This window comes from Electrophorus electricus, chromosome 19 (assembly GCF_013358815.1).
Source record: "Electrophorus electricus isolate fEleEle1 chromosome 19, fEleEle1.pri, whole genome shotgun sequence".
NCBI classification, from domain to species: Eukaryota; Metazoa; Chordata; class Actinopteri; order Gymnotiformes; family Gymnotidae; genus Electrophorus; species Electrophorus electricus.
Window position 1 is genome coordinate 13,999,011 of NC_049553.1, and position 19,968 is coordinate 14,018,978.

Genomic DNA, 19,968 nt, shown 5'->3' on the forward strand with positions numbered 1-19,968 from the left:
CCAAGGAGCAAAGACATTGCTATTACACTCAACCAGCTGGTTTTAGTCTTCATTAAGTGGATTAATCATATTGGGACTGGTCATTTTAGCTGTGTGCACTACCTTCAATGGACTTAACATTTGCAGACCCACTGGCCCTTGTGAATAAAACTGCCCACCTCTCAACTAAATGAAGATATGAGTATGAATCACCTTGAGCTTGTACGATGCAGATGAGCAGAAGCAGCACTAGAAATGTGGAGAGGCGTAAACAACATTATGCATTAATAGCACACATTCACTTCTATCACAGGCTCCAAGTGCCTTGAAGAGCTGAATTTGACTAAGTTTCACAGAATCTGTATTAATGCTGGTTCAAACACTATGCTACATTATTCTCAAATCCACATGTAAACTTATCCAAATCAATACTTGTTCATTTTGTACTGTTTTATCTGTTATCCTGTCACTCACTCTATGAACATAAACATCTTCCTGGAACAGACTAAGTAACGTCAATTTCTGAATACCTGTCACTAATTGATTAAATGATTAAATGAAAGTCCTGAAAACATTAACATGCAAATGTACAAATATACCAACAGAGAAATCCAACTCCTGATATAATCAATAAGTAACATTACAATCCAAGTCTTTTCATTCAGAAAAAGAGCAAGTCAGTTGGACCTTATATTTCTTGAAAGTCAAAAGTACCTTAAACTGAAACTCTCTACACTGACTTCATCATAAAAATAACTTAAAATCCAGCTGAGCTACAAAACTTCATTTAACCACACAGAACTTGATTACTCAGGATCCTCAGACTACATATTAACAACATATTAGCATTCACTCTAATAACATAATAATGGCATAATTCACTCACAGAGCAGCGCAGAGAGAGGACAGAAGTCCATACTGTCCTGCTAGTGACTGACTGACAATGAGAAATAATGAGTGTTAAAGTCTCAGCACTTCCTGTTTTCTTACAGTTAGACAGAGAGGTGCAGATGAAAATTCACCCATTTCTCATTTTTACAAAAACTAATTTGAGTTACACTTGAGAACTACATCATTAGCATATATAAAAATATATGCAATTGATACTTCAGCAACTACTTAAATCCTCTCCAATAAATAAATAAATAGTGATATATCATATTAAATGCAAGGCATGTGACATCAGTTATTTTATGGACATACATTTTTGGAAATAGCATTTAATTAAATGAAGTTAGTCACCTACAATACCTTACAGTCTGATACAGTAACAAAGACAACTGGTCAATTAAAAACAGAACTGGCAAATTAGGCATTAATATAATTGCATATACTAAATACAAGTCAAGTAATGGCCATCTTCATGCACAGTACTTTGAAATGAGTGCTAAAATGTAGAATCCTAAAACTACATGTCCAAATATGGTGGTGAGGAGCAATAGCAACAGTAAGTTGCAGAGGAGGTACAGAGTGAACTGTTCCTGGCTCTGCATGTGTAGTGAGAAAGTTCTGTTACTGACACCCATAGTGTTGTATCAGAGTGTGAAATGTCGTAGTATAAAATCAGTGTTTAAATATGTTGTGTTCATGGGGTTAAACTCTAAACTGCTTGTTGCTTTTACCCATAGAATTGGTCAAATGAGGTATGAAATAAACTTTATCTATCCAGCTCCATCTGTCCTTACTGCGGTGGTCACCATGGAGATGCATGCTGGGACTGAGTGCTGCTGTGTGTCTCTGTTCTCTGTCCTTTACCTGCTGAGCTGGTGCTGAGGACCAGCATGTTGGTAAACTGAGACTGGCCAGTATGTAGGTGACAGTCTGGACTACCAAAACTATTTCAGGGTTGTATCCTTTTATTCCATAATGTGTAACTTTATATACAGGTATCTGAAGTTTAAAAATAGATAAATTTAAAGAAGTCATTCATTGTGTTTCAGTTCCATCTCTGCTAGACCGAAATAGAACCTAAACCACATCCTCTTATAAAACAGTATGTCTCTGTCCAACATGTGAATGTGGTATGTAAGTTTGGACGATGTGCTTGTAGCTTTCACTAACTGGCCATGCGCACATTTTTGTAAAGTTTTTATGAACATAAATATATTAACACTCATATTGGAATGCTGTTGTGTTCATGCAATTTATGACTGACATTTACCTGACACTTTTTTTTATCCAAAGCAACTTACAATTATGACTGAGCACAACATGAGCAATTGAGGGTTAAGGGCCTTGCTCAGGGGCCCAACAGTGGCAACCTGGCAGTGGTGGTGCTTGAACCAGCAACCTTCTGATTACAAACCAAGCACCTTAACTGCTGAGCTACCACTGACTTCACTTGTGCACATAGATCATGGTGCATTGAGTTTGCTGTGCTGAGATGCTTCTAACAAATAATACACTATACTGTTCTCAAATATTACTGGTTGAAATAATAAGTAAAATTACTGAGCCATTGGTTGTTCTGCCACTCTCTCTGCATCCCTTCCCCAGACCAATCAGAGGCCTCAGACTGCTAAATCAAGATCAACCTCCCCCACAAACTACTGACCACTGGTTTCCAGTCACTTCCCCCCCTTTACTGTGAAGTCTGTGATTTGTAGCCTAGTTCTTTCTGTATCAGTGTTCAGAGAAATACAACTGCACAACTGGAGGCTTTTTAGGTGTCTGTTGAAGGCATCATTATGGCTGTAAGAACTGCTTCTGTGTCCTACACATCTGCAGAAACGGTCGTGCCACCACCCACTACAAAAAAGGAGCTGTTATGCCCCTTGCCTCCCATCCAGTCTCACTCCTGTGCTCTACTTTTCTGTTCTATTACTCATCTGCCCTACCCCAGCTCACACCCTTAATTTACATCACCTGTGCCTCATTCCCAAACTCATTTATGCACAAGTATTCACTCCTCCTTCATCTTCACCAGTTTTACCAAGTCTCTAAAGTTGTGCACTCAGTTACTGAGCTGTATTCGATTATTCCTGCCTGTATCTGATTATTGCTGCCTGTTGTCTCCCTGTAACTGTACTGTGTGGAGCATGGAACACAACCAGAGATTCTTTGTCCAGACTCTGTTCTGTGAAGTTCCTCTACAGCGGTTATGCATGTCCATGTCCTGTCAGAGATGAGGGTTACAAATGGTCAACTGTTATTCTGGACTGTATCAATATCAATATTCTACCATATACAAGCTGGAAAAATGTGAAGCTCAGCTCCTTATACAGCATTATATAACATAATGCTAAATACTATCAGATTAAACAATACACTAAGTACCAGCTTTAGTTTTATAAATTCCTAACACAATCTTCCTGTAAAGAATCTAAATATCTGCTGCTTGTGTTCAATAGGTTAATTCCTAAATTTGTCCATTTTAAAAGTTAAATCTGACATACCAGGCTGTCTTAGCAATAAAGAAGTTTATAAAGTTGGTTATCCACATTCTCATAACTTGCACTGTGGTATACAATAGCTCATTTTCTGCCCAAATTACTAATTTATTACAATTTGGGGTCAGATACATGTTTAACTTTCATGTGCACCTGTTTCTGGTGTTGGCTGCAAATGGGATTGAGGCAATCCTCAACCCACTGAGCTAAACCAGCATAGAAGCCAAACCACAAGAACTCTCTTGATTAGTAAGTGTAAAACCTTGCCAAAAGAATTATAGCTCTGTTCAAGAAAACAAATGGAAACATTTCATAACAGACCCTTATAAATACAACATACTAATTTTCCAAGTTTGTTAAAAATGTAATGTTCTACAGCTAGAATTTGACCCTTTATAAACATAAATCATAACTAAATAACATGTGATAGGGTGGAGCTCAGCAAAGAAACAAATGCTGAAAACCAGTTTTCTTACACTGTTAATGAAAACTTACATGCAATGCAAATTTGCAGGCACACAACATACTGAGAGAGCCTGTTGCAGCTCAGTGGAAATGGAGCAGAGGACATAAAACTCAGAAAAAGCTAAAAAGAGATAAAAGACACAAAGTAGAATCAGCAACAAGTCAAATGAAAACAAAAAATAAAAGAGAAGAGGCAGTGAAACATCTATTCAGAGTCTAATTAGTGGTCATCAGTGGTTATTGGAATGGGACTCACACATCATTACCAGCTCTGGTTAATGTTACATGATGCTGAAAATAACTGCAGTTAACAGAACATGCGATACCAACTAAGTGGAAGTACTTGGCAATGTATTTTGCCATACTGATGCAAACTTGACAGATTTTCTTTGTAGCCAGGCCATAAATCCACGGGTCTTAATAATAACTAGTTAGTTTAGGGAAAGTTAGACGACTACAAATAAAGTTTCACACGTGAGTTTCAATTATTATGAGAGTAGTGGTACTACTCTAATGATTATTATTATTGTTATTGGTTGGGGTGGCTCTGAAGAATATATCAGATGGGTTATACGGTTTGGTTTATGTAGAATCCTCATTGAATAGATCATCTCAAAAACTGACGGTTCCTTTATTCAACAGTTTCACAAGCACACTGTAAGAGAAAAAGGAAAAAAATACACTTATTTCAAACAGTGTTACCCAAACAATTCACAATCTAGATCCACTTTCGTTAATGCACTTCAATAGCTAGATACGACACCAAAATACATTTAATAATTTGCCAATAAAATCAGTATAAAACCCAATCTACAACCGAAACATAGCATTACTCCCTTCACAACTCTTACTCGTAGATGTGAAGATACATTTCTCATGATTCAGGTTGTTAACTAACTAGCTGTTCGCTACCAAGCACATCAGCATGACCGCTACAGCCAAACTTACACTAGATAAATGGTGTTCGCCGAGAGCGATCATATGCAAAACAAACAATACATGGCGAACAAACAATTAAATAACATTACCTTATTCACCTTCAGCAGAGTGTTAAAAATCCATCTCGTATGCCATTACATCTGTTTGTTCTGTTGCCGGAATAACGGTTTCCACCCATAGACAGTCGATGCTGCCACGGCTCGAACAAGCAATTAAAACACTTCCTGTCCACAATATAGATTTAAGCATGTCACATTAAAAGTCTCACAAACCACGGAATAATCATTTAAAATATTTCCTAAACAATTTAAATATCCTTAACAACAGAGCAACCAAACAAATCACCAACAATTTAAATAAATAACGGTCACATCAATACACCCATTGGACAATGGCTGTTGTTTGTATTCCTATTTTTGTACTATACAACTCAGCGGTCTTACGGTGGCAGAGCCTCTAGAAAATGTCCCCATATAATCATTCAGTTCAGAAGCAGGACTGAGATTCTCTTGAGATTCTCTTCTCGTGCAGATTGGAGAAGATGATTTAAAGTAAGCAACACCAGATTTCCCTTGCAAATCCACATATACATAAATTCTTAGAAAGAACTTCGAATTAAGTCGCCATTGTGGTATATTCATTCTGTAAAATGTGATTCTATAAACTATTTGAAATTAGTTGTTCCTCAGTATGGCTTCACAATGTACCTTGACAAATGTCCCACCCAGGTAGAATAAATGTCTTTATTATCTCTGTTGTGATTTCACATATGTTTAATGTCAGACCTACCCGTAATGTCACCTCTCATTTTCTGAGGTTTGTCTCACATCATGAATTCAGGATGCTATTGTAAAGAAATAGTAGTTTCATCCTTATATAAACTAAGCTTGTCATCTTTTTAGAAACAAGTACATCAAGAATTTGAGGCAACTACATGAGAAATGTTTTATGTTTGTTAAATCTGCAACTTTATTTTATTAAAATGTTTCTTTTAAAATTTAATTACAAGTAAAAACAGATTAGAAGATGCTAACTGTACACAAACACAAAGAACATTTTAGAAATATTATAGTACAATTTGTACATATCAAAGTAATAGAAATATTTGTCACAGTAACAGAAAGGTGGGTGGTCTAGTAAGTAACAATGCTGCCTCCCCTCTGGGGGACTAGGGCTTAATCCCTGTCGGCGAAGCATACTATGCTACACCAGTAAGTGTCCTTGGGCAAGACTCCCAACACTACACTTGCCTTCCTCTGGGACAAACTTGAAAATTGTATGTCGCTCTGGATAAGAGTCTCTGCCAAATGTGTTGATGTGTTAAATATTAAAAAACTAAAATACAATAAAAAATATTTAGTTTTGTAAGTAATTAAGATAGATAGCAACAATGGTATTGATCCATTTAAACTTCACAGGATGTGTGAAAAGGAAATATATGTACAAAAATATAGACACTTGGTGTGTAAGATAAAATAGCAAGAACATGTTTAATATTCTTAATACAAGTGCCTTTTAACATCAATTCAAACTTAAATCTGGAACTACAGTAAAAGCACCACAACCCCATTACTAGAGCTGCAGTTACTGCCAGGTTTTATAAAAGAAGAAAATCCAGAAGGGGAGGTCTGCTTACAAGTTCCTCTTAGAGTAGTGGGAAAAGAGAGCTCTCAGATGGAGTGATTCCTATGCAGAGGTTTATAACACACTGGATCCCAAGCTTGCTGTTAAAACACATTCAGCACTATATTGGAAATAATTTCATCTCCTTAAGCAGATGTTTCAGCCTCTATCAGTTTATAAAGTCAGTTTTCTTTAGTAGTTAATTTCATTCAATGAACCATTTCTGAAGTTTGGTAAATAGATGTTCAGGAAATTGAGAGTTCTTACTTTGAGCCCTGAAGCATTTGACTGCCAAAACAAAGGACACTAGCAGATATGAAGAAGTTGCCAGTAGACTACTGAGGAGTCTGAGGACTGAGAATGGAGCTTCAGAATCTTACACACACACACACACACACACACACACACACACACACACACACACACACACACACACACACACACACATTGTCAAAACATGGCCACCAATCATGAGTGGTGGCTGCAAGAGGCTAATAATGGTAGTCAACATATAAAACCTAAAAACAAGGTTTTTAGCTGTTTTGTTCCATAAACATCATAGAGTCAGAGAATGGACTGAGATGGACTGGACCACCTTACATTTAAAGCATTTAGCTTACGTTTTGTCAAAAACAACTTACAATTCTGAATGAACACAACCTGAGCAATTGAGGGTTAAGGATCTTTCTCAGGTAGCCAACTTCACTCACAAGGAAGCTGTGCAACATCTGTTCTATATCTGCAGCGAAGGCCAACTGCTCACATCTGAACCGCATTAAGATTCATAGTAAGTTGTTTAAGTCTGGTCCTGTCAACAACATATCATTTAAGGAGATACCAAAATGTTTGGCACTGAAGTTAAATGCAACTCTAATCTGGTCTGGTTTGCATGGGTGATATACTCCAAATGTGGGTAAATAACACCATTCTTCCCCATCCATCACAGAAAGTGCTAGCTCAGTATGATCCTGATCGAAGATTTTTTGTATGAATGCCACAAAAAAGCGACTTACAGCTGGCTCTCTGTTGCTGGGGAGACGTGGTCTCAGTTTGTGAAAGGGAAGAGGAGCTACTCAGCTGTTAGAATCATCTATGCACATCTCTTTGTCCATTAACTGAATGAACTGTCTGTCCTCAATAGAGGCTGTGATCTTATGGTCATCATTTGTTTTCTCAAAAATTGTGCTTCCGCATGTTCACCCTTTTATAGCTGTCTTTTGTGGTGAATTTCTCTTTTAAACAGAGATAATTTGGGCAAGGGTGGAAATGAGGATGGCCATTGATCAAAATGTTTGTGTTATACACGTTAATAACTGCAGGCTTGTGGGTGGCACCCAAACAGATATCACCTATTACAGCCTAGCCAAGATCAAACTTCTGAGCATAAGTATGTTGTGTGGGACATTGTACTCGTCTCTTACCTTATGAACTTGAAGAATGTCATGCCCAAAGAGAAGGAGAATCTGGGCATCATGATCAAGTGGGGGAATGAGATGTGCAATGGGTTCGAGGTGAGGATGGAGTTTTGTGACTTCAGGAGTTGGTATCACAGATCTATGATCTGGAATATGATCACATTCTATGAGGGTAGGAAGACGCACACTTATACTGCCATCTAAAGGCTGAGCAATAAAGTTCATAGCTCTTCTTCCAGCAATATCTGTGATCCTGGCACATGTCCCCTGGGAAACATTTTCGTGAGGCAGATCTTGGAACAAGATCTAGAGCTATTGACAGCTCCGCAGATTTCCGTGCAGTTGGAGTTTACAGAAGGTGAGTCCTTTTCCTCCCTGCCATGCTCGAGGTCAAGCCTTACATGCATCCATGGAGCTGGACCAGGTTGAAGGGCAGCAACGTGCGCAGTGCTGTGTCACTCTGCACCCAGTACGACTATCTTGCAATCTTTAGCCATGTGGCTACTTGACGAGCAGCACCGGAAACATATACGGATCTCTTTGAGAAAAGCCTTACGTTCCTCAAGGGATTTGCTTCTAAAGCCTCTGCAGCGCTTGAGGGGATGCGGCTTTTTGTGGATTGGACAGTACCTGTCGACGTCTGCTTTGTTGCTGCCAGACTGTGACATTGTGGAAACACGTGATGGGAAGAGCTCAGTTTTGTGAGAAGAGATGAGGCCCTTGGAGTGGCCAAATCTTCTCTGGGAGTGTTCTGCCTTAACTGTTTCACCACTGGATGAGTGAAGAATGAAGCTAGGATCATTCTGAATGTGAACCTCTGCAGACAAACTGAGTAAAGAATGAAAATCGTGGATATGGCACTTGGTATTCCAATTTGTACTGGCCACCATGAGCTATCCATTTCTCTTGCAGTGCATATGGCAGTTTTTCAACTATAAGATTAATCCCCCTTGCAATGTCCAAATAGGCAAGTCCAGATAAGTAACCCTCTAATTTTGCTGACTCTATTTCTCTTAACAGGTCTCCTAAGTCTCAAAGGATCATTGTTTCTGATCTTAGGGAACTCCTCAAGCCTTTTGAAGAGGGATCTCTCAATAATGTCTGGCAAACCAGAACACTCTTCGAAATATCGTCATGCCACACTGAGTCCGGCAGTAGGATCACTAACATGAACAGCTATCATCTTTCTAACATACTCTGAAGACTGAAGACCGAGACACTTGTTCAGAAGGTCAAGTTCCTCATTGAAAGTCAGGTTTAGTCCTTCTAGAGCATTCACAAATGATGATTTCCATGCCCAGAAGTTTTTGGGGCAATCATCAAACTTAATGAGACCAGATGTGACAAGCTCCCGGCGGACTAGGTATCTAGAGATATCATTAAACCCTGTATGGTCTGGCATTCACATTATGATGCACGGCTATGACAGGTGTCTGTGGATGGTGCTGACCTTCCTGGGTGGGAAAGGGACTGTATGTTTGAGAAAATGGTTGGTGTGGCATGGTAGGTTCATAGGATCTGTTTGCCTTTGTATGGCTCTCTAAGTAGATTAGAGGCTGGTGTGGCTTTTGGGCGATTACCATTTCCTTGAGCAAAATGACGACTTTCAACAACAGATATTTTGTCTGGGCTAAGTGGTACACTGTAGCCATCATGTGACTGATTTAGTGGTATGTGATCTTTGTCTTCTGACACTGTTGAAAGATTTTGATCCAACAGTAGCAAATGTTTAACTTGAAGTGCACAGATAAAAAATGCAGTTTTCATATTAGCATACAGTTACCAATGCAAATATGTGCATTAGACAAATGTAGTGCAAACACCAGAGAGAACAGAACATAAATGAACTGTCTGTCTATATGAACAACAACCAATCAAGCAGACAGAGTGTAATAAAAAAACAACAACACTGGATGGCTTTGAACTTCCTCAAACTTAATAGTAACAAATCTGAAGTGATTCTCATAGCATCTTCTTCCACTCTCAGTAAAATTAGTCAAACCACTCTATCCTGGGTTTTATCACCTGCTCTGTGACTCAGGTCCATAACCTTGGTTTTATCATGGACTCTTGTGGCAAATATTAATAGCATCACCAAAATTGTCTTCTTACACCTTAAGAATATCACCAGACTGCATCCCTCACTCCCTGATTCTGTAACTCCATCTCATGCTTTTATTACAGTCAGACTGGATTACTGCAACTCAGTTCTGGTTGGGCTCCTTGCTAGTCTTCTCAAGAAGCTCCAATAAGTGCAGAATTCAGTGGCAAGAGTTCTCACGCACACCAGATCACAAGAACACATAATCCCCAAGTTCAAAAAAATGTAAAATAAACTACTCTGGCTCCTGGTCCATTATCGCATACAGTAGAAAATCTTACTCCTGGTTTTTAAATCTTTACATGGTCTGGCTCCTGATTACCTTTCTGCTCTGTTGTCCAGACACAATCCCTCATGGCTGCTCCGGTCTGCAGATGCTCTTTTGCTCTCTGTTCCTCTTACCAAACTACACACGTATGGTGATGGAGTTTTTAGAGCTGCAGGCCCAAAGCTGTGGAACAACTACAGATAATTTTTCAAACTAGCATTCCACTAGCATGTTTATTATAAAGATACACTCCAAATATATACAATTACTGCTCTCTCTTGCTCTCTCTCTCACTGGTGCATTTAATTCCGTTTTGTGTGACCTCATGTGAGGAGGTGGAGTTTCAACTTTAAGTGGATGTTGGGAGAAGATTGAAGAGAGAGGTTGTGTTCTAAATAGCCTACTACATACTAGTAACGTAATGATGGGCCCCCAATCAGCATGCTGTATGCAGTATGTGACCAAAATGAATTTTTCCAGTATGTGAAATGTACCCAGATAACATACTACTCTGGCCAAATATTCCAGTGCATGACCAGAGCAATCTTTGTGATGTACTCCAGTCATGCAACAGTGGCAGAAAAACTTTTCACAAGTGGGCAGAAACTTCAGATGTTCACGTGACCTCATAGTATGGTTTGCATTTGTTGCATACTGGATACTATACTGCATACTACTACAGGGACCAGTATACAGTATATACTGAGTGCAGTATGCAGTATACAGTATGTATTAGGCTATTTCGAACATAGCCAGAGTCAAACGTCAGACTACATTGTTTCTGCTAAGAGGATGTCACGCTGTACACACCCAACCACAATTTTAAGCCTTTTTCCTTTGGAAGAAGGCAACTTAGAGTTTAAGACATACATAACGCCCTTTGTTAACTTTATAAGTGTAAGCTGTTAATAGAGAGCTCTTAACAGAGCAGCTTACAAGGGGTGTGCCTATATGTTATACAACATGTACAAGGCCCAAGTGTTACACATCTTGGGTAAGAAATCTGTGCTGTCCATGTATTTATGTTCTGTTTAGTTTTAGTTAGATAGGACAGGTGTTGCATTTCTTGTGACTTGAGCTTAAGGAACAGGAGTTTGGGTTTTGTTTATTTCTTTTGTCTGTGGCTGAAAGGCACCTGCTATCAACCCTTCAGTTCTACAGTCTATGTGGTAAATACTGAACACTGACTAGAGACCCAACTTGGTCTCTTTATTTGTTACTCAATTTGTGATTTGTGATTTTTGTATGATACACATGGTTGTTCATGACATTTGTTTTGTCAATCAACCTGTTGTTCTACACACCTTCCACACAACCCTCACTACCTAGAATTACATAATTTTTTATTATTATATTTTGTTTTAACCCAAAAGAAACCATCAAGAGATCATCTAAATTTACATTGTACTGATAAAGTTGTTATAATGCTATGAACTACTGAAAATGGCTTATAGTTTTGTTGTTCTGGTCAATTTCCTGTCTCATTTCTATCCAATAATTGACTCCTGGCTGGCCCTTCATTAGAGCTGTTAGTTTTCATTTCCTCTTGGTTCTCAATGGTAGCCAGATCAGTGTAAATCCCTCTGCAGTAGTTATAATGCTTCTAAATATTTGAAATTGCTTTCATTGTTGTTCTTTTGAACTTTCTGTCTCAGTCCTATCCAGTAATTGTCTGTTTTCCCACTGAGAAGAGCTATTATAGTATCCATGTCCTCTTGGGTCTCAGATCAGTATAAATTCCTCTGCAGTAGTTCTGAGCATCAGTCCAGTTCAGTTCTGCTTTCACCACATAAAACTGGTGAGTCATACACATGGCTAGAGCCCACAGTCCTGTTAGGATAAAAACCTCCCATGAGCAGGACAATACAGTCCCTGATGTTTCATAAGTTTTGGAGATGAAACTGTCACTGACGTGAGAAAAGCAGGATGAAGTGCAGTGATGAACCCATGACTGTGGAGCACAAGGTGTAGAAGATTCAGACATTACACAACAGTAATCCACAGTCTTTGTCTATTGTCTATCCACTATCAGGGATTTCAGAGAATTAGAGAGAGCTCCAGTCTGAAGTGAGACATTTTCATTCTAAGATTGTGTAAATCACAAGGAACCAGAGAGTTGGGATTATGTTGTTCCTTTACTAAAATTCACACAGTCAGTATTCAGTCTACAGAGGAACCATAGATCTGATGACATTATTGTTCCTTTAGCCAACCTTTAGTGTTTTGCTTTATTTTGATGCTATTTTGATGAAACCAAACTGTGGAGTTAAAAGCATAAAGGATTTAGAAATTAAACACACTCATTAATAATCAAGATACAATTTATATCTTCATCACGAGAACATATGATGGAATTTAAAGTGAAGACAATCACATCTCTCCAGCCTTTTTTCATGCTGATTTACATAAAGTTCCAGAAATGCAAATGAGTATTGCTGCACCATTGTAGAATTTATCCATGCATATACAACAACCACACACAATTTCTGAAATGTTATCCAATCCACTAGATTGAAAAATGTCTAATGTTTGGGGAAAAAAGGAGTCCGTCAGATTCCTTCTTGTACAGCCAGATTGAACATCATCAACTTTTCATCCTCTCACAGGGTTAAAGGTATAAAACCCCTGTTTGAATTTGTTCAGTGTCCTGACCCCCACAAAACTGCATTTCATAAACACTGAATCAATTTAAGAAAGTTCAATTAAAAATGTTCAGTACATTTTTTTATTCGATAGGGTCTACAACCATGTTTGTCATTGCAGTAAACTAGTAGTTTTAGAAAGTATTTAAAAAAATGGAATGAGCCAGGTTACTGTACTAAACATCATTGATCTAGTAATGAATTATACAGAGAGCATACATTTAACATCAACTAAAATGTACACGTGTGGGTGTAATAAATAAAATGCAGGATTAATAAATAAAATGAATTCATTGTGTATATCTAGGTGTCTGCTATATATAGCTATAGATGATATCTTATATATAAAAACACTTTTGAAACCTTTTTTAAAAACTCTTTTCTTACCTATAACTGATTGTGCAGCTCCTCTGTTAGTCTGTGCTTGGGTCTGCTATGTTTAGTCTTTGCTCTCTGTTCTTACAGGTGATCTAAACCAAGCTCCCTACAACTATTTCTTTGTATTAATTTTTATGTTTATTTACATAAATTTCCATTTACCAAAATGCAAATTAAGATACATAAAATACAACAGTTTTGACCAGGTGACCACATGCTGAAGGCTATTACCAGAGCAGGGATGAAGCTCCACCCCCAGCCAGGCAACTGTAGGGCTCTTAGGAACAGCACATGACTGACAGATGAGGGCAAATTACAGAGACCATTACAGAGACCACCCTGAGACAATTACAGAGAGACAGGATAGGATGGTATTCCATCCAGTGAAAGAAAGGGAAGCCAAATACGCAGATCTAGTGGATCTGTGCCACAGAAAGTGGTGGAGGACGTGCTGTGTGTGTGTGTGTGTGTGTGTGTGTGTGTGTGTGTGTGTGTGTGTGTGTGTGTGTGTGTGTGTGTGTGTGTGCCTGCCTGCCCATAGAGGTGGGCTGAAGACTGTATAAGGTCTATGGTCTCTGTATAAGGCCTACAGTCTCCTGGACATCACAAGTGCAAAGTATTCACAGTGCTTCACTTTTCCTACATTTTGTTATGTTAAAGTCTTATTCCATTTAAATGGATTAAATTAATTTTCCCCTCAAAATTCTACACACAATAAACCATAATGGCAAAGTGAAAAAAAGTTTGTTTGGAAGTTTTGCAATTTTATTAAAAATAGAAAATCCAAAAAAATCACATGTACATAAGTATTCACAGCCTTTGCCCTGACACTCAAAACTGAGCTCAGGTGCATCCAGTTTCCACTGATCATCCTGCAGTTGTTTCGACAGCTTGATTGGAGTCCACCTGTGGTAAATCCAGTTGATTGGACATGATTTGGAAAGGCACACACCTATCTATATAAGGTCCCATAGTTGACAGTACATGTCAGAGCACAAACCAAGCCATGAGGTCCAAGGAATTGTCTGTAGACCTCTGAGACAAGATTGTATCAAGGCACAGATTGGGGGAAGGGTACAGAAAAACTTCTGCAGCATTGAATCATGCTGTGGGGTTGTTTTTCAGCAGCAGGACCTTGGAGACTAGTCAGAGTTAAGGGAAAGATGAATGCAGCAATGTACAGAGACATCCTTGAAGAAAACCTTCTCCAGAGTGCTCTGGACCTCAGACTGGGGTGAAGGTTCATCTTCCAACAGGACAACGATCCTAAGCACACAGCTAAGATAACAAAGGTGTGGCTTCGGAACAACTCTGTGAATGTTCTTGAGTGGCCCAGCCAGAGCCCAGACTTGAACCCTATTGAACATCTCTGGAGAGATCTGAAAATGGCTGTGCCCAGACGCTCCCCATCCAACCTGATAGAGCTTGAGAGGTTCTTCAAAGAAGAATGGGAGAAACTGCCCAAAAATAGGTGTGCCAAGCGTGTAGTATCATACTCAAAAAGACTTGAGGTTGTAATTGCTGCCAAAGGTGTTTCAACAAAGTATTAAGCAAAGGCTGTGAATACTTATGTACATGTGATTTTTTTTTTTTTTTTTTTTTAAATACATTTGCAAAAATTCCAAACAAACTTTTTTTACTTTGTGATTATAGGGTATAGTGTGTAGAATTTTGAGGGGAAAAAAATAATTTAATCCATTTTGGAATAAAGCTGTAACATAACCAAATGTGGAAAAAGTGAAGCACTGTGAATATTTTCCAGATACACTATAAGAGGAAGGCCATCAGGGTCAGCACAGATGCAGAAGATAAGACCTCTAGATAACTGTGGAAGGATTGATCCATGGACACAGACGCAGTAGATAAAACCTCTAGATGGTTGTTGAAGGAGTGATCCGTGGATGGATGCTACTGGGGCACAAGCTGGGAACTGATCACTCCCAGCTGGGTTACCTGGGAGATGACGTATGATGTTTGAAAGACTGTAAACAGCCAGTGACCTTAGGTAACATCACTGATGTGTCCAAATGCATGGCTAGATGCAGGTCTTAGTTAAATAAGATGATTAAGTAGAGGAAAAACAATATACTGTGCAGTTCATTGGCCTCCTAACCAGGACTGATGAAAAACACTGGCATTGACTACAGAAGTAGAGGCTGTGTAGTGCCAGAGATATCCAATAGGTGGAGCTCATACACAGTTAGGCTGCACAGTTGATGTTCAGTGGGTCTGCAACAGGATTGTTATTTAAGCATAGCAGAATAAATCCATTTGGAAATCCATTTTAGTAGTAAATTTTACTTTATAAGACAAAAGCACAAAGTTACTGTAATCAGTTCCACAGACTCAGGCTTAAGTCTTTGCCATGAGCAAAAACCAATAGGAATTTGTTGTAGTGCAGCTCATAGGAACACTGACACTGTGTAAGCCCACAACATAAAATCACAACATGAGAATATATAAAACACATACAAATAAAACACACAATATACCTAACGCAAAATTCACAAGTTCAAAAGTGCTCCATGTCCAGAGTCTCAATGAGTTTAAAAAGATCAATAAAATAAGATGTAATAATACTTACTGCAAGAACCTGGTTGTAAAATGTCTAAAATCCAAAACCCCCCTCATCTTATCATACAGTACTGAAGGCAGGATTGTGATCTATAACTAATACATATAGTGATGATCTGGTTTAGTGGAGGGGTTTGAAGGGTACTGAAATAACGCTAATTATGTGTTTAACTATATGTACTAGTTACATCATGTGATGTAACCATGAATATTTAAAATGGTGTCTGAGGAAAACTTAACTCAAACTTTTTCAAAGTGGGAATTTAAATAGAGACTGGGCTTTTCAGAATTATCAGGGTCCACAAAAATCTTATAACACGTGTGTGCACTGTATGTATATTCAAAATTCAAAAATTCAAAATGTATTTATATAGCACTTTTTACAACAGATGTTGTCACAAAGCAGCTTTACAAATGTCCAAGTCCAAGCCCCCAGTGAGCAACCCAAGGGTGACAGTGGCAAGGAAAAGCTCCCTAGAGCATGAGGAAGAAACCTTGAGAGGAACCAAGACTGCAAGGAGGGGCCATCCTCCTCTGGCCGAAAACGGACACCACAATGATAACAGTTTGAAGAGAAAAATACATTTAAAAAAAATAAAATAAGCAATTAATGATTAGTCCAACTTTCTAGAGGTCCTAGTTTTGTCCCAAGGTGTGCATGTGTCCAAGACCCAACCTGCAAGAGCAGATCAATGTGCAATGTAATGTGCAATGCAATGTAAGCAAAGAGACATAACCCTGGTCAGAAGCCAACAACAGGTCATTGATTACTTTAATTAGTGCTGTTTCCATACTGTGATTAAATGCAGTATGGAAAAAGCAGGAAAATGGCTACCAGTCCATTGAAAATGATTTATTCCTCTATAAACAGTGTTTCCACAAAACCATACCATAGGATCAGTACCGGGAAGACCAGTAAAAGTTAGCTATGTCATTTGAGGGATAAAGGAGTCAGGGATATGCAGCAGATTCTCTAACTGATTTAAAAATGATTTCCAGGATATATACATGCCTACGTTGAGAATTGCTGTGTTTTTGGAAAAAAATACCATTAATGATACAATCTAAAAGGTATGTTAGCATGGTGGGTTGTTTTTTTTTTTTTTCAAAAATGGTTTTCTTACCCTTACCTGATTGTTCACTTACTCTGTTCGCCTGCATGTTTCTTTGTGTTTATCATTTTCTCTGTGTACTTACATGTGAAAAAAGTAGACTCAGTATAATGACACAATTCTTTTGAGAATATTTACATAAAATTCTAAAGACCAAAATACAAATGAACTCCAATCTACAGACAGAGTCATTGTACAAAATGCAAACACTGTTCATTGCCAAAACGTTTTATTCCAGTCCAGCTAATTTAGCCTGGTGCTATTTGAGAAAGAGAAGCAATTAATACTACATACACATTTAATTTAATCACCTCTAATGAATTTAAACACTAGAAACACTGCTGAAACCCTCCACTCTTTAGCATTATTGTAACGGTGAACGGTAAGGAGGCGGACGCATATGCGGAGAAGAGCGAAATTTATTCAGGGCAAATCCAGAATCAGAATCGGTAGGGTCAAAGCGCCGACACGGAGAGTACGTGGATACATGATAACAAAACAAAACACACGAAGGTAAACCGGGGAATCTGGCTATAACAAGACGCTAGGAAAAACTCGGGGCTAAGAAATACGAAAGCTAAGATAAATAGTAATTAACTTATTAAGGATTTGGTGCTTAGGTGTTAGTGCATGCATGTATTATATGTAATAAACCATAAATTAATCTTTTTTGTTGTATTTTATAGCTATAACGGGTCGAGCAAAATCAGACGCTTGCGGATATGAAAAAGCAGGTTGGTTTATTTTTTGTTCAGGGGTTGTGCAATATTCCAGTGTGATGACAAAAAGAGAATATAAAGGGATAATCCAAATCGTAGAGAGCAAAACTGTCCGAGTCAGAAACCAGAAGATCAATCACAATATAACCAGGCAGAAAATCCAAAAGGGGCATGCAAAATACAACAACGAGGAATTCTAAGAAAAGGCACGGTACACACAAAGATATTCCAAAATAACGATCGGTATACTTCTAAAAAACTAGTCTTATATACTCCAATAATCAGGACACACAGGTGAGTTAAATATTCCGGTGAAACGGATCTGATTGGACACCTCGGATTGGTTGAGTCGTTGACTGGGTAACAAACAGGTTGCTGGGTAATCTGCCGGTGTGTGTGTGTCAGTCAGTCAGTCAGTCATATTTCTGTTTGTTTTCATAGGACCCCCTTTAAATTGAGATCTTACATGTCAAGAAGTATTGTCTGGTGTCAAGGGGTCAGGCCTGCTTTGATTGAACAACTGCTTAGTGCTTGATCTTATGTTGTCATGATTGGTGCCTCTATCTTTCTGTCTTGCCTTCTGTCTTTCCAGCCATTGGTGACCATGTCCATCTGACTGAGGCTCCTTCACTAGCTCAGACTTGGGGGCCATTGCTTGGATGTATTCATAAATGTTTTGTGTCTCACCCAGGACAGTAGATCTTACACTTTGTAAGTCCCTTCTGACTGGCATACAGCCTATGGATGTTGGATCTTGGGTAGTATGCTGCATACATTTAGAAGCATTTTCTGGTCTTGATATCAGCAGCTGCCAGCTTATTTCACCTGCTGGGTATCTGATGCCTAGCGGGGCATGTGTGTTTATGGCTTTAATCATATTGTTCCCATTCAACTGACTCTTGAGACCTACCTTACCCTGTAGAGGTTGTCCCTGTTTCTGCCTCATGGCTCCTGTGTGATTTCAGAATTGCCAGGTATTTGTAGCTGTCCCCTAGGTCTGTTATACAGCCATGTGCCATGTGGAGGTTCAGTGCCTTCTGTCCTGGTCACTTTTCCTTTTGTCACTATCAGTCAATCACACTCCTCCAGGTCAAATGACATTGCTATACTCCTGGACAGTTGGATCAATGAGTCAGTTTATGTCTTTGCATACAGCTTGATATCACTCATAAAGAGGTTTAGATTTATTGCCACTAGGATACCCTCAAACCCCACAGAACTTGATCACATAACTGAATGTTTAGAATCAGTATTCTGCTGCACATTCAATGATATTGCTCCACTTAAGAATAAAAAATTAGGGGCAAAAAATTAGTACCTTGGTATAATGATGACTTTCTATTTTTTTTAGTGTTTTTGTTTGAAATTTAGAATGTACCAGGTACATGAAGTCTTTCAGTAAGGGTTTAGGCCTCATCATAGTACAGAGACAGCACTGATTAAAGTAGTTAACCAGTGAGCTACCACTGATTATATTGCTTATATTGTTTGTTCTGAGGGCAGCATTTGACACTATACATCACAACATTTTAATAGACTCAAAAATAATGTTAGGCTTAGGGGAATAGACCTTTCCTGGTTTAAATTTTATCTAACCGGTTGCTAGTAGTTTGTTAACATAAATGGACACTCAGCATACACCAAGGATAGCTATGTTGTCCCACAAGGATCTGTTCTAGGGCCTCTGCTTTTTTATTTATATATGCTATCTCTAGGTGACATTATATGTAATCACTGTGCTAGTGTTCATTGCTATGCTGATGATACTCAGCTATATGTCTCAGCCAAACCAGAGGACATATATCAGTTTAGTACTATTGAGGAATATATAAAGGACGTCAGACACCGGATGTTGAGAAACGTTATTTTTCTTAATCCTGACAAAAAAGAGGTGCATCTATTAGGCCCAGAGACAGCTAGGTCCTCACTCTCTAATTACTCATTGAATCTCAATGGTCTCCCAATCACATCTTCTCTAAAAGTTAAAGATCTTGCAGTATTTATGGATCCCAGTCTCTCGTTTGAAGCTCATGTTAAAAATATTTCTAGGATTGCCTTTCTGCACCTCAGGAACATTGAAAAGATTAGGAACACACTCTCCTTACATGATGCTGTAAAGGTAATCCATGCATTTATCATTTCAAGATTTGACTACTGTATTGCCTTACTAACCTGCTGTACCACTAAGTGTCTAAACAAGCTCCAGCTAGTTCAAAATACAGCAGCCAGAGTTTTTACTAGAACTAGAAAATTTGATCACTCCTCTCTTAGCTACTTTATACTGACTCCCAATAAAATATCGTATTGATTATTAAATACTTCTAATGACGGACAAAACACTGAATGGTCTTGCCCTACATTACC

At 38.5% G+C, this 19,968-nt stretch overlaps 1 long non-coding RNA gene across 2 annotated transcripts; it reads right to left on the reverse strand.

Annotated features, from left to right (window-relative positions):
- Positions 1 to 204: 204 nt before the first annotated feature.
- Positions 205 to 4,985, reverse strand: LOC113569479. 2 transcript variants are annotated; one of them, XR_004777159.1, is made up of 3 exons: positions 4,862 to 4,985; positions 3,864 to 4,488; positions 205 to 228 (listed from the first exon to the last, which is right to left on the reverse strand). It is a non-coding gene; the product is annotated as an uncharacterized LOC113569479 (long non-coding RNA). The 2 variants fall into 2 exon arrangements; XR_004777158.1 differs by lacking the exon at positions 205 to 228 and adding an exon at positions 2,768 to 3,094.
- Between the last annotated feature and the right edge of the window lie 14,983 nt (positions 4,986 to 19,968).